Source organism: Pinus tabuliformis, chromosome Q, assembly GCF_031772625.1.
Source record: "Pinus tabuliformis cultivar Carrire ecotype Pingquan chromosome Q, CPIR1, whole genome shotgun sequence".
Lineage (NCBI taxonomy): Eukaryota > Viridiplantae > Streptophyta > Pinopsida > Pinales > Pinaceae > Pinus > Pinus tabuliformis.
The window spans coordinates 674,231,552-674,255,405 of NC_142296.1; the positions used below are offsets into that span (position 1 = coordinate 674,231,552).

General features: G+C 40.2%; 1 pseudogene; it reads left to right on the forward strand.

The window, feature by feature from the left end:
• The first annotated feature begins 20,364 nt into the window (after window positions 1–20,364).
• Window positions 20,365–21,783, forward strand: LOC149221341 (transketolase, chloroplastic pseudogene; annotated as a pseudogene).
• Window positions 21,784–23,854: the final 2,071 nt, after the last annotated feature.

The window sequence follows — 23,854 nt, forward strand, 5'->3', positions numbered from 1 at the left end:
AATCCTTCTTACCCCACACACATAGTTGCAGGGGCCTGTGCACACAACTGTAGACTTACCAAGGTCTCCGCGCACACATCCGTAGGAGTCTTCTCCTTCACTCTAGCACATAAATATATGACAATTACGGACCTGAAAACACAACCAATTGATATTGAATTCCCTTTCACTTACTAAGACAACCCTTTATATATATTTTGACCTTACAATACCATGGTTCGAAAACCATGGGCAGAACTTAAAACATACAAATTAATCCTATCCTTTTACAAAATAAGGAGCTTTGACCTACCCTAAAGCCCCTATGACTCCTAAAACACTGTACGAAGCACATTCTTCTCCTCAAAATAAGAGTTCTTTACAAAAATTTGATCTAGGAGGACCCTCCCCAACAGGCCCCCAATTCAAAGATGTGACTCATCCTGAGTCACTTAGCTGGTATGTCATGAATCTTTTCTTTGAGACCAGTGTATGCATCCTTCAAAGGTTGAAGTATCTCTGTGCACTACGTTGCTCCCTGTCGTACTTCCTCTACCATCTTCTCTATCGTCGGCCCTACTATTGCCAAACCGATGGTTCTTTGCGTATGTCTGAGGTTCTTAAGCTTGCTATCCACTGTATGTGAGAGTTAAATGGTTTCAACGGCCCATGGCTACATCCATGTTGAGATGATATACTTATTTCGTTGCAGCTCATCGATATGGCCCTGCAAAACACTTTCCCTCCTGGAGTCATGCAAACCATTACGCATGTGCTAATGTCCATGCCATTACTTTGATTTCATCAAACTGTTATTGCTTGTCATGGATCTCTGCTTGTATCTTTTATACATGTGGGTCCCCCTGTAGCGAGGCCCATATCTCCATAGTGTCATCGAAGATCTAGCTACAGTCCTTGACTGTAGTGGCTATATTTTCCATAGCAACCTTGATATTGGCTTCGTGCTGCTCACAAATATTTGGTGGAGTTGTTGGTTATAGCCTCATCTGTAACTTAGTGATCTGCAATTCCAGCTTGAATTTTACTTTGTTAATTTTTTCCTTTGATTATTTCACTGTTGCCGGAAGCTTCTGAAGCTTCTCTTCAGGTGCTACCTCTGTCTGGATCTAGAGCTCTAGTAGCTAACTACAATATTTGGTGATGGCCTTTTCTAACTGCTACCTGTGCACAGCTGCCTCATCACAATCCTGCATGGCCTGATTCTTGTCTTCAAACATCTATCTGTTGTCAATTTTGACTTATTTAATTACCAACAGAGTGCGTTTCTCTCGTATATTTATTTCATCATTGACTACCTGCTGTAACTTGTGCAAGGTCTGAATGCGAAGCACAGCAATATTGATACTCATATTTTTCCAATGTTGCACGTGGTCATGATCTTTGGTAGTCTAAAAATGTAGAGCATTGCCTTGTAGTTTCACAACCTAGAGCTCAGATGTGATTATTGTTGTTTGTGGGCTGCCTACAATTGTGATTGATGGTATCATTCTCACTTGGACCACACTCGCCTTAGTCACACTCACTTGAACCACGCTCGCATGAACCTCCAGCTTCTTGAGGCCCTGTTGGGCCTCTTTCAAAACTTCTTTATACTGGTCTTTGATGTTCCCCCATAAGTCCTCTGTCACAACTCAAATTGTGTCTCCAATCTTGACGATGTCCCCCTCAGTGCGGACCATCAGTTTTATGCGAATAGATCTATCATACTTTTGCTTCTTTCACGCGTCTCCAACACTTGATTTCCACCTTTTAACTATGAATGGGGAATCTACCTCCTTAGTGTCAACAAAAGGGTCCTCACCACCCTGATCATATCCTCCGATGGCGTGTTCCTCCAACTCGTCTTTGTGCTCTCTCTTCGACATAGTGTCCTTCTCTAGCTTGATTGTGACTTTTTTAGTCACCTTCTTAATGCGCTTCTTAGTTGGCTACTTCTTGATCTGCACACTTGAAATACGTTTCGTTGGTTGACTAAGTGCCTGCTTTTTCTTTCTAAGCTCCTTCCATGGGTGGAGTTAGCCAATCACTTGGCCAGTTTCTCACCACTTGCGCGATGTCATTATCAATGACCAAGAATGGCTTCTCGTACCATACCTCCGCCAGGTCCTTCTTGGTGTGGATGTGTAGATGGTGAAAGTCTGCCTTGAAGTCTGTAATCATTTTGTATTGTTCAAATAAAACTAGTGACAACCTCAGCTTCTGGCGGATCACGGTGCGCAAATCCATTTCAAACAAGACCCAAAACTGCTTTTTCTTTGTAACACGGGTCGTCTCCTTGGAAGCCCACATTGAGGCATACTTTGCAACCTTGCAAATGTGAGGGTCCACAGTGGAGAACTGGGACTCCTTTGGTGTTCTCCATGTTGTCAACACTATCAAGAGAAATAACCATGCATAGTAGAATTTATTCCCCTCTTCTTGTGCCTCTCGACAATCATCCAAAAATTCTTGGCACAAATATCCTGCCCAGTTAAACTAGACACTCTTGCTGCACTGTGCAGCCAATGATATGACCAACGTGGGGAACTCATCTACCCGACACTTCCTCATCATTTTCCCAGCCAGAATGTGCATGGAAAAGCACACAACCTGATAATTAATGGAGTTGGTAAGAAATCCTTGAGACTTCCTAATAAGATCATAATCCTTCTTCATATTCTTGACCAACTGTTTCTCCTAAGATTTTTTGACAAATGCATCAGTGGGGTTTGTGTCTTGTTAGGAAGGAACAATTATTCTTCTAATAAACATATCATCAATGTTGATTTTCATCCCTAGCCATAGACATCCATCATGCACTAACGCCAACAGTTGGCGCACACAGATTGTGTTGATATTGCTGCACCTGAAGTGCAGAATATATAGCATATTCAATAGCCCAAATCGATGAATTCCTGTTGCCCACGGTAGTGGTTCGACCCTTGTTACTCTAGCTTCTTCATAGTAAACTGATTTCAATTACTTGTTGGTCTCAAATTGAGGATACTTTATCTAATCGTTAAGATCCCAGTCCTCCATGTGCAATTGTGGCACCCTTGCCAACAATGCTCCCTTAATCGACACCTCATCCCGTAACATTGGTGTAAAGAATTTGAATGTGATAGCATCTGGGTCCCAAGAAACCTTTGTAGTCAGATTTTTTGGTGGCATATAGGGTGGAAACCCGGAGATTGGTTCCACATCTTCTATGTCGATATCTTCTACTCCACCGATCACTTCTTCTACATCAAAATCTTGGGGCTTCATCGGTTGCTTCTGCTTGTCCAACCTCTCCTTAATTCTCTGCTCCTTAGTGATTTTTCTTGGCAATTTCCTAACTGGAGCCACCTGTGGCCACTTTGTCTTTTGTGCACTCATGCTAGTAATTTTGTTCCTTAGGGACCTCAGCCTAGTGACATGCACTAGCAGTGTAGAAGTCATGACAAAACCTAGTCCTTGTCTAAGAAATTCCTCTTCAATCTCCTCCCAATTCATGCAACAAAATGCTCAGCTCACACTTAAGTGAAAAATAACCAGTCAAAATCTTAGTGAGAAAAGTGTATGAATGTGGAGTGGGTTTCCATATTTATAACCTTTTTGAATTTCAAAATCCATGATCGCCTTCAGATTGAACTCATAAATGCGAATTTGGTGGTAGATTTTCCCAGATATGCCCATTAAATGCATCCCCCCCCACTCCTTTTAACTACAATTTCCCTATCAAATCAATTGTAGCAACCATGATGGTCATATTCTGGATGAATTGTGGTATATCCTTCCCTACAACGCAGTCACTCCTTCTTCTTCGCAACTTCCTCCATCTACACCATGCTCCTGAATACCGTGCATCACCTCCTCCTCAATGATGTGCTTCTTTGACAGAGTAGTTTAAAGTGTTGCGCCTCCTTCCAACTGCCTATAGCACTAAGACTTTTCTTTGTTCATATAGACATTGTGCAGTCCCAAGGACAAAATCATCCTTGTATATTTTCAACCTACTACCATTTACTCACCCAGGAAAGAGTTCTCCATTCAGCTTCGTGAGCTAAATTGCATCACCATCTAAGATATCCCTGACAATGTATGGTCCTAACCAATGCATTTTGAATTTTACCAGGAACCTTGTGAACTTACTATCGTACAACAAATCTAAGTCTCCATTCTTGAAAGTTTTCTGCTTAATATGTGGTCGTGCCAAGCCTTTTCCCTGGCTTTCTGCACTTGTTGGTGAAATCTTTCCATAAAGCGATCTTCCTCGAGTGCGAACAGTTGTTCCAATCTCTCCTCCATAATATCCTTGTTTTCCATCTTCAAGACTTCAACGATTCTAAGACTTGGTACACTTTATTCCATAGGCATTACATCTTCCTGTCCATAAACCAATATAAACAGAGTTTGTCCTATGAAATTCTTGCAAGTATTCTTGTATGCCCATAAAACTACTAGTATGCGCACATCCCAATCATTTATGTTGACATTGCATACTTTAGTCAGAGTGTTCTCCAAAATGTTGTTGAATGCATCGATCATGTCATTCGCTTGAGTATGATAAGGAGTCCTCTTCTGATGATGTAATTGAAATTCCTTCATCAATGCTTCAATAGTGTTTTGCAAGAAGTGTGATCCTTGGTCGCTCATCAGGATCTTGGGACACCCAAATCTTGACAAGATATATTCAAAGATGAAATGTGTAGCAGTGTCTGTGTTCCAATCCTTTACAAGTTGTGCTTCAGCTCACTTTTTCAGATAATCCGTCACAGTAATAATGTATCGTGCACCAGTCTTATTTCACGATGAATTGATTGGTCCAAATTATTCAATCACGCACTTATCAAAAGTCTGAAAGGTGACTTGTGGAATCAGTGGAAATTTGTCCCTTACCGACAATCTTCCGATCCTCTGGCAGACATCGCAAGCACTACAATATTCTTTGGAATCCTTGTGCATGTGGGCCACCATAGTCCTGCTCTTAAAATCTTTTGCATGGTGAATGTTTCTCCATAGTGTCCTCCCGCAACATCACCATGTGATTCTTCCAAAATACTATGTCTTTCATGCTTAGGGACATATCTATGCAATATTTTGTCGGTGCACATTTTATACAAATGTTCAATAATGAGAGAAAAGTCTGTAACTTTGACTACAAGTTCTTTCTTCTACTGAGTCATATTCTCTAGATGGGCTACTCTGATAGACGAAAAGTAAATGATATTGGCAAAATTATCATAAAAAACCCTTACTGCAAAGAGTTCTACATCGGGTAGTCCTTCTTCAATGTTCATTGGTTCTTCACCGGTCTCAATTCTGGACAGATGATCCAACCCAACATTCAATCATCCTGGCTTGAATATTACTTCAAAATTGTACTCTTGGAACAGAAATATCCACCTATAGATCTTGCCCCCAACATAGGCTTGTTCACCAGATACTTCAAAGTAGAATGGTCTGTAAACATCTTGAAGTGCGCACCTAATAAGTAATGCCTAAATTTTTGCAGTGCGCACACTGTAGTAAGCCTTCTCGTTCCATTGCGGAATAATTCCTTTCTACCTTAGTTAATTTTTGACTCACAGATGCAATGGGGTGCTCACTATCCCCTTCTCCTAGCTACACTAAGATAGCACCCAAAGTAATGCACGACACATCTACATGAACGTGGAACTCCTTCTTCCAATATGGAAACACCAGGATTGACACAGTGACCATTTTTTCCTTTAATATGTTGAGGCTCTTTTCACATTCATCGCCCAACAAAAGGTGACATCTTTCTTTAGTAACTTTTCCATTGGCGCAGTGATATGCACGTAGGCCATTATAAACTTTCTATAATAACCAGTATGCCCTAGAGTCATGCACAACTTATTCATGTTCTTTGGTGGATCCAAATTGATAATAACAACAATTTTTATAGGGTCCACCATCAACCCCTGCTTGCAAACAACATGTCCTAGTAATATTCCATACGGTACACAAAAAATACACTTTTCATGTTCAGCGAGATTTGATATTTCCTACAGGTATCCAACATCAAGTGCAGGCTTGAAACATGCTTCTTTAACAATCCAAAGATTGTCCAGTCATCAAAGTAAACCTCCAGAAATTTGTGAATGAATTCTTTAAATGTTGCGATGACAACTCTGGAGAATATCGCAGGTGTATTCTTGTTGGCTTAGGGGGTCCTGACCTAGGTTCAGAGTTAGCTTCTATAACCAACAAAACCCTACACTATTGGCCCTTTTAGCAACAACCTGCATAGTGCAGGCTACAGTCTCACCCAAAGCAGTATGGGGGGATGCTAGAACCAAGTTTCTGCATCCAAAGACTAGTGTGATGTCTTTCAACGCCTTAGATATTCCTTCGTGTAGATCGATAAACTCTTAGGGCTCATCGCTGCAACTCTGTTAAACAACCTTTAGACCTTCGTGAAGGTCTACGATCATTCCTTGCGGACCTTTAACAATCAATTTTCCTACTTATGCGCTTGAGAGAGCAGTCCTAAATTAGTGTTCGCGCAGATTTACTTAAGTCTTTAGAAAACATAAGAGAAATTACTAGAGTTTTCGTGAAAGTATTCAAACATGCATTGCATACATTATTAAGACTTATTCAAGAGAATCACGTAACATTCAATCAATATTTCATAAACAAATCATTCATCAGTAGTATATAACATTAACAAAGATAAACATAAATACTTAGGAATTCTTTGGAAAACTGTCTTTATTGATCTTCAATTCAAGTTTACAAACTCAAAACTACCCTACGCACTTAGCTGCAGGGGTCTGTGCACTCAGCTACAAACTCTACCTAGGCCACTACGCACTCAACTGTAGAGCCTTTCTTCTTCTATCTTACCCGTTTCTCCTCACTTATTTTTTCTTTTTATTCATTGCCTTAGACTTTATAAGACACACCTATTTACAGTATTTTTCATACAATGCCATGGTCTGTGGACCATGGGTGAATCTCAAAACCGAATCAAAACTTATCCAAAACAAGGGACTAAGCCCCTTTGACTCCTATTCATCTATGCGCTCTGCATCCACAAATTATAGATACTACATTATTTACAAAACTGTACCAAAAATTGAGCTATCTTAACCCCAAACTAACCCAGGGGACCCCATCCCAACAACCCCCCAACACAAAGATCATGACTCTCCCTCAAGTCACTTTGATGGCACTGCGATCTTACTGTGAAGATCCTTGAGCTACACTTGGACCACTGCAACTTCGACAACGCTATGCGTTGCTGCCTGCTAAACCTCCTTGACCAATTTTTTGCTGGTCCTTTTACGACCAAAATCATTATTTGTTGTGTCAACTGTAGTCCTTTAAGCTTATCTTGAATGGTAGTCATGACCTGATAAGCCTGCTCCAACCAAGGCTTCAACCTGGCCTTCAGCAAGGCCTCCTTCTTCTGTGCTTCCTCCACCTGTGCCAACAGTTGTTTTCCTTCCTGTAATTTGGAAAGGCATTGTATTGGTGCTAAGGAGCGCGCAGTCACCTTGACCTCATCATATTGGCATTGTAGCTCCCTTACCTTTGTGTTTAATGTCTGCAAGCTCAGATCCTCCTGCAGATTGGTCACTAGCTCCATATCCTGCTCGAATAGTGCCACATAGTCAGTGACTGTGGCATCCAAGGTAGCCATGCCTTCCTTAATTGCAACTTGTGCTACTCCCAGACCTTAGGCAGAGTTGTGGGCTACAAATTCAACTGAAACTCTGCAATCTTCATGTTAAACTCAAACTTGACTCATCCAACTTTTGTTTTAGCCTCACGTACACCAGCAACTAGTTTTTTTATTTTGGCTTCCTGTTGTGCATCCTACGGGATATGAAGTTCAAGCACTGTCTTACATGCCTTCGCTACAGCTGACTCCAGAAGTGAACTATGCACCTGTAGCGCCTCCTTTTCCTTTAGAGCCTACATATTTTCAATGAACAATTGTTGATTATTGAATTTAATTTCACTGACAACAGTGAGTGCTCGCTAATCTGTGATCTTGAGCTCTTCCGCGACTCCTTGCAGTAATGCATGTAGAGATTCAAGGGATAGCGCAACAAGGTTCAGTCCCATGTTCATGAATTTTCGAAGTAGTGTGCATTGTTCATCTATTTCGGCGTGGACTAACCCTTCAGGCAAGGGGAAGACTCTCACATCCTATGGTCAGGCCATCTCCATGACTCTACTCTTTCCTCATGCCAGAATTGTTGTGCGCCACTCGTCTTCCCAACATCTTTTTTAATTCAGGTTGCTTGGAGCTGCAATTCTCGCAGATCCTTCTGAAAGCCCCCAATATATGCATGTATTGCTGCTCAAACTGTTGCATCACTTTCATGGCAGTGTCCCAAATTTTATCTCTAATCTCGTCGAGATCGCCTTCTATTAATACCATGGGATGAACCCATTTTCTATTAGATTTTTGCTTCTTTCACATTCCTCCCTGCTTCTCTATGCCATCTCTTTTCCAAATAAATGGGGTGCTCTACCCCTCATCACCTCCACCACCTTGTCCTGAAAGCTCTTCTTCCTCTGTCTCTGGAGAAGGTGACTTGTCATCTTTTTGTGATTTGTGTTGTTCTTCTTCTGCTTACTCTTGAGCATCGTGTTCTTGCTCCAAACGAGCCTTTTTTGTGGTTTCCTTATTTTTCTATTCTGCCAGGGTATGAGTAACCTTCTTAGCGGCCTCCTTTCATTTTTGCGTAGCAAAAATTTCCGCACCTTTTCTTGGTCCAACAGCTAAGTTTGATGAAGCACGCCACTCTGTAGGCCATTTCAACACATTCTCCTACAGATCTGTTTTTAACACCAAATAGGGAAACTGGTGCCATTTCTCCTTCACTAGCCTACATTATCTGCACCCAATGTAATGCAAGAGGCATCTACATGTACATGAAACTGCTTCTTCCAATAAAGGAATATCAAGATCGACGTAGTGACCATCTTTTCTTTCAACACATCTAGGTTGCGCTGATCTTCTTCGTCCCAACAGAATGTTGCATCTTTCTTCAACAATTTCTCCATGTGCGCAGTAATTTGAGCATAAGCTTTGATAAATTTTCTGTAATATCCCGTATGTCCCAGCGTTGCACGCCACTGCTTGACATTCCTAGGCGCCTCTAAATTCACAATTACGACAATATTTGCAGGGTCCACCATCAATCCTTGCTTGCACAACACGCGATCTAGCAAGATCCCAAAGGGAACACAGAATATGAATTTCTTCAAATTCAATGCGATATGGTATCTGCGACATGTATCCAACATCAGGAAAAAACTTGCTACATGGTGCTTTACTAGTCCAAAAACCATCTAGTCATCAAAGTATACTTCTAGAAACTAATGAATGAACTCTTTGAATGCGGCTATGACTACGCGGGAAAATATCACAGGCACATTTTTGAGTCCAAATGGCATCACAGTGTACTAGAAACAACCCCACTCCATCGCGAAGGTCGTTTTGCTCCTATCCTCTGGCATGATCTTGATCTGATGATATCCAAAAAACCTGTCAGTAAAGGAATAGGTTTCCTGGCCTCCAACATTGTCTAACACTTCATCTGTAAATATGTATCCAAAGTATGGAAAAATATGTGTACCCACTCTATCTGCGGTTCCATCCCCCATGCTTTAGTTCAATTTTCTAGGTGATCGCATGGATCATCCCTTCCATTATATTTATCAGTCTTTCTAGTGTTAACACGCCCAAAACGTAACCTCATCATTCTCCGATAATCTCTCCATCTAGCAAAACTATCCTTATGCATGTAGGAATTTGCAGGGTAAGTTCCACCGAAAGAATACCAAAAGGACACCACTCACAACCAGATCTCAAATCAATACACCAGTATTTTTGATGTGGTTAAAACCCTCAGAGTGCAAGGAGGGAAACAGTCCACGGCATGTCCCAACGTGGGTACTACAGGCAATTTATTAATCAAAGAATGAAAATTTACATAAGCTTCTCTCATGCACGGATTACCCGAACAATGACCCTCCATGCGCTTTAAATAGAACTCATGGACCAATCGGGTGTCAAGCCACGGATCAAGTGTCGGTAATACCGAGGTGAGAGTGAACCGTCAGATCACTACATATCGTGACCGTCGGATTGTAAGTTACAAAATGTACAACGGTAAAGAAACACACTTTACCTAACTCTATACTAGACCAAGTTGAACTTAACTATATCCTATGTGTTGAAATATCCTAACATCCCCCGTTAAGAACAACTTGGGATAGGATTGAAGGATTTACAAATATGACACAATAGGAGAAGGAAGGAGGCACTAGAGCCTATCCCCCCTTAGTGACAACTTCCTGAACTCCAAGCATATATCGAAGTTTAGTGAACTTCGCCTCTGTGAGAGCCTTTGTGAAGATGTCTGCAACCTGATCATCTGTTGGACAATATTGCACTTCAAGAACATGGTCATGAATGAGCTTTCTGATGAAGTGCATGTGTAGTTCAATGTGTTTGCTGCGCTGATGCTGGACTGGATCTTTGCATAGCTGAATGGCACTTTGATTATCACACCAAAGTGTGGTTGGATGCTGCTGCTCAAAGCCAAACTCTGATAGGATCTGACGAAGCCACAAGGCTTCCTTACTAGCTTCCACGGCACCACGATACTCTGCTTCTGCTGACGAAAGAGAAATGGCAGCCTGTTTCTTACAAGCCCATGTAATAGGTCCTGAAACAAGAGTGAAGACATAACCGGCAGTAGACTTCCGATCATCAGGGTCACCAGCCCAATCAGAATCAGTGAAACCAACTAACAGAGGAGCTGCTTTGGCACTGTAATGAATCCCAAACTGTACTGTACCTCGAACATAACGAAGTATTCTTTTAGCTGCTTTCCAATGACTTTCACGGGGGTTTTGCATAAAACGAGCAACAAGGCCAACAGCAAAGGAAAGATCAAGACGAGTATGGGTTAAATACAAGAGTTTTCCGACAAGTTGACGGTATAAGGTAGCATCAACTTCAGGAGAAGTACAAGAGACTGAAAGTTTGACTCCAGACTGAAAGGGAGAAGGGGCTGGCTTACAGTCTTCCATGTGAAAATGACGAAGAATATCACAAGCATACTTGGACTGGGAAAGGAAAATACCCTCTTGGGATTGCAAGACTTGAAGACCGAGAAAATAGTGTAAATGTCCTAAGTCTGTCATTTCAAATTTCTTTTTAAGGCTGGACTTCACATGGTTTATAAGGTTGGGATCACTACCAGTAAGAATAAGATCATCAACATAAAGAACAAGGATGATAAGAGAGTTGCCCACTTTCTTGGTGTAGACAGTATTATCAGAATGACACCTAGAAAAGCCAGATTCTAAAAGAAAGTTATCCATTTTGGCATACCAAGCCCGAGGAGCTTGCTTGAGGCCATAAAGGGATTTCTTAAGTCGACAAACAAGGCTGGAGTCTGTTTGTATGAAGCCAATGGGTTGTTCCATATAGATTTCTTCCTGTAAGTCCCCATGCAAGAAGGCAGATTTAACATCCATCTGATGGACTTCCCATTTTAAAGAGGCAGCAAGGGAAAGAACAAGGCGGATAGAGTTCATTTTGGCAACAGGGGAGAAGGTTTCAGTGTAGTCAATGCCTTCAACCTGTGAAAAGCCCTTAGCAACGAGACGAGCTTTATGTTTATCAACTTTCCCATCTGGTCCATACTTGGTTCTGTAAACCCATTTACATCTAACAAGTTTGCGTCCCTTTGGTAGAGGAACAAGATCCCATGTATCATTTGTCATTAATGAATGATATTCTTCATTCATAGCTGCTTCCCAATGTGGATGGCCTGAAGCTTCTGCAAAAGTGTCAGGATCATGATTTACTGGAGCTTGAGCCAGTAAAGAAGAGGCTCTTTCAAACTGAGAACGTGTACGTCGCTGATCTGTAGGATCACTGGCAAGATCACCTGCTGCATCCCGAGTAGCACGGACCCATCTTGGAAGTTGAGGATCCTGAGAAGGTGGGGGAGGATTATCATCCTCGCTTTCATCATCTGAAGAAGAAAGGTTTTCAAAAGTAGAAGAGATAGGAAGAGGTGGCACATCTACCGGACTAGGCTCGCAGGCCGATTTATTTTCATCAAATTTTACATCTCTTCTAATGATAACATTTTTGGACTTAAATGGAATAAGTCTATAACCTTTTACATCTTTAGAATATCCAACAAAAGTACATTTCTCACTCTTAGGTTCTAAAGCTTTATGCTTTTCATCTGGAATATGGGCCCATGCTTCACTTCCAAACACACGAAAGTGACTTACATCTGGTTTAATGGAACTCCAAGCTTCTTCTGGAGTGATATTCTCTAGAACCTTAGTAGGAGTGCGATTGATTATATAATTTGCACAATTAATTGCTTCGGCCCAAAAACTAAGACTGAGTCCTTTAGATTGCAGCATACAATTAGCCATTTCCTTTAAGGTGCGATTTTTCCTTTCAGCTACACCATTTTGTTGTGGAGTGTATGGAACAGTATGTTGCATTTGAATTCCATTTTCGGTGCAAAAGTTGATGAATGTGTTTTTAACATATTCTCCACCATTATCAGTTCTTAGCTTAAGAATTTGATGTCCAGATTGTTTTTCAACAAAGGCTTTGAAGGCCAAAAAAGTGTTAAATACTTCGCTCTTGAGTTTTAAGAAGTATACCCAAGTGCGTCTGGAGAAATCATCAATGAAAGTTAAGAAGTACTTGCAGCCAGAGAATGAAGCAACAGGAAGAGGACCACATAAATCACTGTGCACAAGCTGTAAAGGGGCTGAGGCGTGCCAAGAGGCACATTTGTCAAAACTGTCCCGATGATGTTTTCCGAGTACACATCCGGAACAAACACCATCTCTGCAAGATACCATAGGAAGACCTGTCACCATATTTTCTTTACATAGATGCTGAAGGGAGCGATAGTTTAAGTGACCAAATCGCTCATGCCAAAGTTTGCTCACTTCATCATTATGAGCAACAAATACTGAGGGAAGATTGGATGACCCAAAGTTGTGAAACTTATACAACCTTTTGGAATCATCAGCAAGACCAGTAGCTAGAATCTGTTTAGGATCTTTTAGATCCTTGATTACAACATCATGGGGTGAAAATTCAACAATTTTACCTTCACCTGAGTGAGTTATCTAATAGACAGATAGAAGGTTGCAGGATAAGGTTGGAACACATAATACATCATTAAACTGACCATTGTCTAGATGAACAGTTCCAGTCCCTACAACATTAAGAGATCTATCATCACCAATATATATATTTTTGGTGTTACAATCATTTAAAGAAGAAAACATGGCTTGGTTTTTGGCCATGTGACAAGAGGCTCCAGAATCAATGAGCCACTCATGAGAATGAGAAGAAGAAGAAGATACATTTAATGCATAACCAGACTGAGATGATTGACAATGAGATGCAGAAAGTGCCATTCCGGAAGTTGAAGTTGAAGTAGGCTCCACATGGATGTTATGTTTCTTCATTGCGGCTTCCAAGGCTTCCATCTTCTTAAAGCATTTAGATTCTAAGTGGCCATCTTGATTACAAAAGTTACAATGTCTATCAGTCTTCTTCCATTTGTTTTTATTGGCCTTATCATTTTGCTGAAATGATCTTTCATTTTGAGGCTGAGATGGTTTAGGACCATTCTTTTGAGGATATGACTTCTTAGGATTCTTTGAATTTGGTTGCTGCTGGGCGGCTAACGCTTTCGTGGAAGAGTTTCCAAGATTAAGAAGACCAAGGTGTAAGAGTTTTTCTTGTTCTCTTATTAAGGAATCACAAAAGGAGTCAAAGGAAGGGGCCTTGTAGTCTTGTCCTTGACAAATGAAAGCTTCCCTTGTAGAATGGAAAGTGGAAACAAATACAGAGTAGGCTGGTCCCAACTTAGTAAGGATGGAATAAATAAGGTTACCATCTTCTTTCTTAACTTTAACACCTTCCAAGAGATATCTAAGGGTCTTGAATTTGGACAAGAAATCTTCAATGCAAGAAAAATTATTAGGATCCAAAGTAAGCAGCTCATTTTCAAGTTGATGGGCTCTAATTTCATTTTTAATCCCAAAAACTTTAGCAAGTTTTTCTAATGCTTCATGAGGAGTCTCAAGTCCTGCAATGTGGAATCTAAGATCAGGAGAAATAGACATCCCTATCAAACCACGTGCTTGATCTTGTCTATTTTCCCATTTTGCCGCCTTGTCTTCATCTTTTGGTTTCTTCTCTTGGTTTGTGGCTATTCTGAAGAGACCTTTACTTCTAAGTAAATCTTCCATGTATTCTACCCATTGGAAGTAGTTAGTGCTGTCAAGAATGACTTGGCATGGACTTTCCATTTAAAAAAAAAACTGAAGCTGAAGATGCTGAAAGTAAGTGTTCCAACGGATAGATCTCGAAAAAATAGGCGGTTTTAAAAAAAAACGGCTCTGAAAAAGGCTTCCGGATGAAGAAGTTATGGCTTTTTGAAAAAAAATTGTTGACGTTGCCGGCAAAGTGCGCGAATGTGCGGGAATGAAAAAATCCGCCCCCACAAAATGGAGACTTGAACCCAAGACCTCTACTCTCTTAAAATAGCTTTGAACCAATTGATCTATACAAAAAATTTGAGAGAGAGAGAGAGAGAGAGAGAGAGAGAGAGGGGGGGGGGGGGGGGCCTTGGTTTGCGTGCTTGCCTTGAGAAAGCTCTTTTTCCCTACAAAACACAAAACACAAAACCCAACATGAATATGCAAAGAAAAACGAACCTTGCGGCTCGAAGTTAGCTTTAGCCAAAAAACTAGAAATTAAAAAAAAAAAAAAATCTCAAAGTTAGCTTTAGCCGAAAAACTAAATATTTTTCTCAATGTTTCTGATTTTCCGAGATCACACTAAGGTGCAGGGAAAAGAGCATACGCATGAGAAAAATCCTTCCTTTCTGTTTCTGATTTGCCCAGATCGCACAGAGTCGCAGGGCAAAGAGCATACGCAGAAATGAAAGGTATAGATCCAGTTAAAAAAAAAGGCTAAATAAACTGAGACCGAAATAAGCAGAGAGAAAATAACAGTAAACTGCAAAAGAAACACTATATACCTCCCGATCTGAAAAATGACACAGCTAGGGCTACCGGAAACCTTTTCGCGTGAAACGAAAGGGGTTCCTCACTGGAACAGATGCTCCGAATGCAACAGAGCAGTCCTCTCGGCCCGAAAGCAGTCAGAAACAGCAGATCTAGGAAACGACAGCCGCATGCAGTTCTACCGGCTTCAGATTTGGATCACCAACGGACGTGGCCCTCAAATAGCTCTGATACCATGTAGGAATTTGCAGGGTAAGTTCCACAAAAAGAATACCAAAAGGACACCGCTCACAACCAGATCTCAAATCAATACACCAGTATTTTTGATGTGGTTAAAACCCTCAGAGTGCAAGGAGGGAAACAGTCCACGGCCTGTCCCAACGTGGGTACTACAGGCAATTTATTAATCAAAGAATGAAAATTTACATAAGCTTCTCTCATGCACGGATTACCCGAACAATGACCCTCCATGCGCTTTAAATAGAACTCATGGACCAATCGGGTGTCAAGCCACGGATCAAGTGTCGGTAATACCGAGGTGAGAGTGAACCGTCGGATCACTACATATCGTGACCGTCGGATTGTAAGTTACAAAATGTACAACGGTAAAGAAACACACTTTACCTAACTCTAACCTAACTCTATACTAGACCAAGTTGAACTTAACTATATCCTATGTGTCGGAATATCCTAACAATGCATACCCCACCATCATGCAGGCATAACGCAGTGCCAACTCTAGTGTTGGGAAGCGATGATCCTCAGGGAATTCTCACTCAAATTCATCCAAAAATAGATCTACGTCAGTTAAACCATCATAATAGGGTAATTTACTTACCTCCGACGAAACACAATGCAACTATTTCGTCATCATATTGTGTCACAATGTAGACACTTCATGAAAGCGATTTTGCTAATGATCTAACTCTTCATCTGAATCAGAGGTGCATGAACTCTCCCGGTCCCATGCAATCCGTCCATCTGCCACTGGATTGGTCCAGTCCTAATCCCACGCTGTTATCTTATATATTTGATCTAGTTCATCATCGCTTTTGTCATAATCGCGGACTAGTTTAGTATAGCGCGACCCTTCTATAGGATCGAGTGGCACTATAACTTGCAACGAATTTCTTTCAAATGACATCATCCTCCTCTTCATATTAATTAACCCATTCATTTCAATAGCCCAGTCAATTCTTAAGAGTGCGGGGTGGGGATTGTTGTCATCAACGATTTCTATAACATCAAAGTTTGCTACCGCGCTCACCCCTTCAATATCAATTGTAACTCCATATAACGGTCCCATGGGGATGAGTTTCTGTTGGTTCACCATCCTAAGCTAAATTGGAGACCACTGCAGTGTAGGTCTCCCTATTCTTTCCCATGTTTGTTTTGGTAATATGTTCGCATCGGATCCCAAATCCAAGATGACTTGGTCCATCTCATAATCACCTATCTGCGCGGTGAGCCTCATCTCACACCCTGTTCATGTCTTACGTTTGCCAATTTTTCTAACCACCTGGTGTCCATCAGGGACTTTCTCTTTGCTAGCACATTTATTTATTAATTCCTGCAGGCCTTTCACAGCTTTGATATCGCACAACAGTTTTATGCAGGTCTCCAAAATCATAGTGAGTACAGAGGGATCAACTTCTGCAGGCAGGCTGATTTCTTGTATCTTGTCCTCACTTCCTGAGGTGGAGGCCTCAACGAAGCTCTTCTTGGCTTCCATAAATGTTTCCTTAGCACACTCTAGATCAAAGCCATCTTCTTTCTCTACCGCTTTGCGGACCCATCCTTCTTCTTCAGGTTGTTTACGCTTATCAGAGCCATTTTTCATTCCACTTCTTAGCACAATGTTAATGCTTTTCTCTTCTTCTCAAGGCTCAACCTTTATCATCTGTAGATTCTGTGTAGGTTGTTGAGGCTGTGTTTTCTTCTCTTGTATTTTAGCTATTAGTACCAAGTATTCTTCTATAGTATGGTCAAAATGTTTGCAATATTGACATGATGGGTGTGTAGGGTTCTAGCACTCTCGCGCATAGTGCCCTGACTCTCTGCAGTTGTAGCAAATAATTTTATTGTGGCCTCTACCAGGTCCTCCTCCTCTGCGGCCCCTTCCTTGACCCTGATAACCTCCGCTCACTCCTTTGGTGCCCTGATTTGGAGGCTGAGTTTCTGCTTGCATCCGATATGTAGGAGTCCTTTCCATCATCATCTCATAGCTTCCATAGTGGTGCTCTTCATGGACCATAGATTTGCAGAAGTTACGAAACAACTGCTAGGGTATCTAGACGAACTTTTGTAGCAAATGACAATTATCCGTCGCATGTTGTCTAACAACTTGACAAATAGCACACCATAGGACAATCCCCATGCTCGGCCCTATTGGGGCTTTTGGCTTTAGGGGAATTGGTCCCCTCCCTGTAATATAATTCACATACACAAAACAATGGTATTTATCATGCCCCTGGCTCTTGCAGTTCAAACACCAGACTTCCGCACACACTTTTGGTTTAGTATCCTTTTCTTTCTTCAAACTCTGTAACTGTAGGTGTAAGCTTGATATTTGTGAGTGGATCTACTGTATCCCCAAGGTCATATCTTGAATAGGTGATGCATGAAACCTCATCATGATTTCCAAGGCTTCTACCTCCATTCCTATCTTCTGTTGTGATAGAGAAATTCTCAGCTGGGGCCGAAGCGAAGCTATAAACCATTCACGATGTTGACTATCTGTGAGCTGCATGTTAGATTCTCGAATCTGAAACTTAAACCTTTGATCTAATTCCCAAGGTGTCTAATTGACCCTCATCATGATTTCTTCAAATCCAATTACTGACTGGGAGTCAGACTTAAGCTTACTAAACTCTTTGTTTAAAGCTGCCTTAGTCTCTGCTAGCGTCGCAAGAGGATTATTAGAACAATACTTAATATACCAAGTTAGCGCACGATCTTGCAAAGTGGTAACCAACTGTGCCTTATTTATATTGTCATCAGTAATTTTTTGCATTGTAAACACAACATTCATAACAAACCAGAACTTCTCTGCTTCTTCACTTCCCATGCCCTTGAAAATCGACATCTTCATCGCGTTCGCCATGTTGAATGTGGTTGGTGGTGGTGGAGGTGTGGGCGAAGGTGTGTGCAGTGGAGGTGGAGGTGGAGGTGGAGTAGATGGATTATTTACACAAGGAATCCCTTAAGTGATTAGCTAAACAACACTTTGCGGTGGAGTCTCTTCCACCCTTTCGTCATCACTTAAAGGAGGTCCAATCAATGGACTATACTCTGGTCCTGATCCTTCGCTATTTCTAAATAATTGTCCACTTTGCATAGCTCCGAACATCAAGGTAATGGCATCACACGTTTTTCACATAACAACATTTTAATCGAGGTATTGAATGATCTTAAATACTTACCTCACAGTCCCTTGAAAAATTGCCGCTCTGATTCGCCATAGCTAACTGAAGTATCAACTACAAATTTTGTAACAAATCCTCCCAAAATTTGATCGAGCCAATGATCGATAGACCGCATGATATTGTTTTCAGAAGATTCTAGTCATTGCACTAATTCTCGAGTCCACACTATAGGATTATCGAGCTTCCACCTTCCTTGACTATCTATTAATTTAGCCAACCATTCATACAGTTCAATGGGGAAGGTGCAGAAGAAGATCTCGTGTATCTCTGTATATAGATATCTTTTCAACCACTCTTCCTCTAACAGGCATGGATCCTATTTTCTTGCATCCTGAACTCGTGAATCTTCCGATCCAGCCACTTTTCAATTTATTTCTTGGTCTGATTCCAATGATGTGACATCACACATCTCCTTCAAGAAGATCCCGATCCTGACAACGGAACCATTTGTTGGCTTATTGGTTCCTAACCCAAGTTTAGAGTTAGTGGTGCTAATCAACAAAACCCTACACTACTAGCCCTTTAGGAAACAACCTGCGTAGAGTAGGCTACAGTCCCACCCGAAGCAGTATAGGGGATGCTAGAACCAAGTTTATGCATCTAGAGACTAATGTGATGTCTTTTAGCGCCTTAGATCTACCTTCATGTAGATCGATAAAATCTTAGGGCTCATCGCTACAACTCTGTCAAACAGCCTTCATACATTCACTAAGGTCTACGATTAGTCCTTGTGGATCTTTAATAGTTAATTTGACTACTTACACGCATCAGAGAGCGGTCCTAAATTAGTGCTCACGCAGATTTACCTAATTCTTTAGAAAACATAAGAGAAATCACCACAGTCTTTGCGAAAGTATTCAAACATGCATTGCGTACATTATTAAGACTTATTCAAGAGAATCACATAACATTCAATCAATATTCATAAACAAATCATTCATAAATAGTATATAACATTAACAGAGATAAACAAAAATACTCAGGAATTCTTCAGAAAACTTTCTTTATTGATCTTCAATTCAAGGTTACAGACTCAAAACTACCCTGCGCACATAGCTGCAGGGTTCCAAGCACTCAACTACAGATTCTACCTAGGCCTCTGCACGCTCAGCTGCAAAGCTTTTCTTCTTCTATATTACCCGTTTCTCCTCACTTATTTTTTCTTTCTATTCATTGCCTTAGACTCTCTAAGACGCACTTATTTATAGTCTTTTTCATACAATTCCATGGTCCTTGGACCATGGGTGAATCTCAAAACCAACTCAAAACTTATCCAAAACAAGGGGCTAAGCCCCTTTGACTCCTATTCATCTATGCACTCCACATCCACAAATTGCGGAGACTTTCCATTATTTACAAAACTGTACTGAAAATTGGGTTATCTTAACCCCAAACTAACCTATCGGACCCCATCCCAACAATTATTCAACCCAAACGACATGACTATATAATGAAACGATCCCCATTAAGTAGAAAAGTGGTCTTACTCCTATCTTTCAGCGTGATCTTAATTTGATGGTACCCTAAAAAACTATCTGTAAAGGAGTAGTCCTCCTGTCCTCCCACATTTTAGAAAACTTCATCAATGAATAGTGTTGGGAACGGGTCATGTACGCGTGCATCATTCAACTTTCTTAAATCAACACAAATCCTTATCTCTCCCTTAGTCCTTTTCTCCTGCACTACTATCAGGCTCACCCATTCGGATTCTTCCACAGGTTCAATTATCTAACTGCAACCATCTTCTCAAGCTCTTCTGTCTCCTTCTCTTTGTATTTTCGGTTTAGCCTATATGGTCGTTGTTTTACAAGTTTTTCATATGGATTCAAAGTCATCTTCATGACACTGAAATTGCCTAAAATGTCATTTAAATCAGTGAACTTCATTGGAAACAATGCCTAGTACTCATGCAGTAATTCAACGACTTTACGTTATGTATCCTCATCCTAGTAATCTCTAATGTGCACGAATTTGGGCTCCGCCTCTGAGCCTATATTAACTTTCTTCATCTAAACAGGCTATGTTATGTCAGGTATCTCAACTTTTGGTCCTGAAACCTCACACTATCCTTCTGATTCAGGGATGTTAATGTTGTGTGGATATTCCTCGCCCTCTTTCGTGGTCATATTATAGCATTCTATTGCGTGCTCCAATCATCCTGTACCCAAGTCATTGGCTCATTTGGTGTTCAGAAAATTTCTACTTTGATTTCCTGAAGGACGTCATGCATACAATGAAACCCATCTTCGAAGCCAAAGGTCAATATGAAGCTTCCTTATAGACCATACCAGTTGGTGTTGACACAACACAACTCTGTTTCGAGATACAAATTCATCAGCTACTAATGCTACTCGAAATTGACCTCAACAATGTTTGAATGCACTTGCAAGGGTTCTTCCTGGACTCTTGGGTGGAAGTGAAAACCTTGCATCATCCAACATGTATTTATTAAAAATATTTGTTGACTTCTAGAAGGATACCCCTGCTGAGTAGAATGTCTATTTTGGAATGCATGAACATTCCTTGGGAGCTATCTACAATGGGATAACCCTTAATGGAAATGGCCTAACTCCTTGTTGTGTTGCTTTATTTTTTTCACAAATTACATGAGATAACTATTAGATTATCTGCACTCTTAAAATTTGATGTTATCTATGTAATGATCCATGATTCTATTGGTCTTGGAGAATATGGGTTGACTCATCAACCAAGAGAGAACTTGGAAAGCTTTAAAGTAATTCCCAATGTTTTAAATCTCCATTCAATAGAAGGAAAGGAGACATATAGAGCTTACAAGGTTGTTGTTATCAATAGAAAGAGGCCATCAATACTTGCTTTCTCCCATCAAAAGCTCCCACATCTTGTTGGTTCTTTAATAGAGGGTGTTAAGAAGGGAGGCTACATTTTCAGTGACAATTCCTTTGGCAACAAACATGATGTTGTTATTGTGGGTAGTGGTTCTAAGATTGAGACTACTGAGAAAACTGCATCTACCATAAGGAATGAAGGGAAAGGTGCTAGACTTGTTTCCTTTGTATATTGGGAATTATTCGAGGAACAAACTCCATAGTATAAAGAAAGTGTGCTCTTGATAGTTGTTGCTGCAAGGGTTAGTGTGGAAGCTAGTTCAACTTTTAGTTGGGAGAGGTACTTAGGATCCAAGGGAAAGGATGTTGGGGTAAACAGGTTTTATGTGACTTCTCCTACTAGAATCTTGTACAAGCCGTTTAGCCTCACTATTGCCAATGTGGCTACATTTCTTTATTACTTTAGGCTCATATTTATGCTACTTTTGGATCGAATGCCTTACTAGCATTTGCGCAAGCTTAATTTCTTCATATAACACAACATCAACTGCTTCACACTACACAATGTCAAAGCTTGCAAGGCATATTGAAGGCTTTGCTACTCATCATAATTACTCTAAAGATGAATTCAAAAAATGTTCCAGAAAAACATCCAATGGCCAATTCGACTCCTTATGGGCATCGCCACATGCTCTACCCATGTCACCTTGACATACTTTCAGATGAACTATCTCAAAGTCCATTTACTTGGCCATACATTGTCAGTATCACAATTGGCCCACAAGCATTTATAGGGTGATTCCATCCTTGGAAATTTGTTCATCACGATTATGGTTCAACCACATAAAACCATTCTCCATTAACACTTGATGCATTGTAATCATCATGGTTATGGGTCATCCACAAACCCATGGTCATGAGTCAAACAAAAAAACCCTTCTTGAAGCTTGCTATCGACAACTTGATTTTGGGTCATCCACAAACCCACGGTTATGGGTCAACTACATAAAACCTTTGTCTTCATTGACACTTGACACATTGTAATCACATAGTTATGGGTTAACCACACAATATTCAACATCAATTGGTTATGGGTATGGGTCATCCATAAACCTACAATTCTGGGTTAATAGCACAAAAGCCTTCTCTTCATTAGCTCATATCTTCTTCATCAAGGAAACTAGCTCACCAGGAGCCACATTTAATAGAAGTTTGTAGTGAGGGAATTTGATGCAATGTGGACCATTGATCCCTAAGGGGGTAAGATTGATCTAAATGGAAATTGGTATCCACCTATGGTGTTTACCCATGGTAGTGAATGATGTAACTCAAGGAGGCATAAAAAATACTATAAATAATGGGCATCACCTTTACTAAGGGGATGCAGTATTTCAAAATGTATATGTAAAATTTTTCCCATTCCATTAATAACAAGTTGGGTGTTATCTTCTTTGTATTTTATTTTCTATGTGGTGATATTTAGCCTTATTTCTATCACGAGTTAGATCAATGGTATAACTAGTTGGGTTTTATCTTGTTCTTTGTATTTTATTTTCTATGTGGTGAAATTTATCCTCCTTCCTCTCATGATATCAATTAGCAGGATAATTAGTTGGTTGTTATCTTGTTCTTGTTATTGAATACCACTTTCCATTTAGATCAAATCTGCTCCTTAATTATAGAGTAGAATTATTTTGGAAAAGAATATTAGTTATTGACTAGAAAGCCATGAAAATATAGCTTAAGGTCAACCCAAGTTTAAGAGATATTATTCAATTATGGAACACCTTGTTACTTTTAGAAACATTTTAGATGAGTGGAGAAATAACAAAATATATCTCCCGTGTTGTTTTGTTGACTTTAGAAAAGTTTTTGACATCGTTTCCTAGACAAACATTTGGAAGAGGATAGAAGAGATAAACATTCCTTTTGAATTGAGGGCTATTGTGACATCGTTGTATGATAATGTTATTACCAAGTTTCGAACCAACCACTAAGGGCTAGTAGAAATAAATTAACTACAATATTGGATTCAAGTAAGGATGTTCATTGTCCCCTACCATTTTTGGCATATACATTGATAAGTTAGAAGAGGTTTTAGAGGATGTAGGTTGTTTTGGCTCAAATTTAACTGGTATAGTCATTACTCTTCTATCTTAAGATGATGATAGTTTGAGTGCATTAATAAAGATTAATTATTGACAAGGATTCTTTCAATGCATTGATAAGCTTTCTTTTGGCAAAAATTCCTTCCAATCTTTGGAAAGCAATGAAGAATCTTCCAAGATTTCTATTTCAATATGGGTATGACTATGTGATGATTATTAATACTAACAAAATGAAAGTCATGATAATTAAATCCAAAAATATCACATATGATGCTTTTGTATATGAAAAAACGAACTTGGAGGCAATGCCTTCCTACAAATATATTGGAATCAATATTCTTCACAAGCTCAATTGAAATCATAGCATCGAGAAAAAGTTTAATGAAGAGTGGGAAGCTTATTATGGACTTGAAAATGACTATTGATTTAATAGATCATTGGATATGGGCCAAAAAAAAAAAATCCTCTT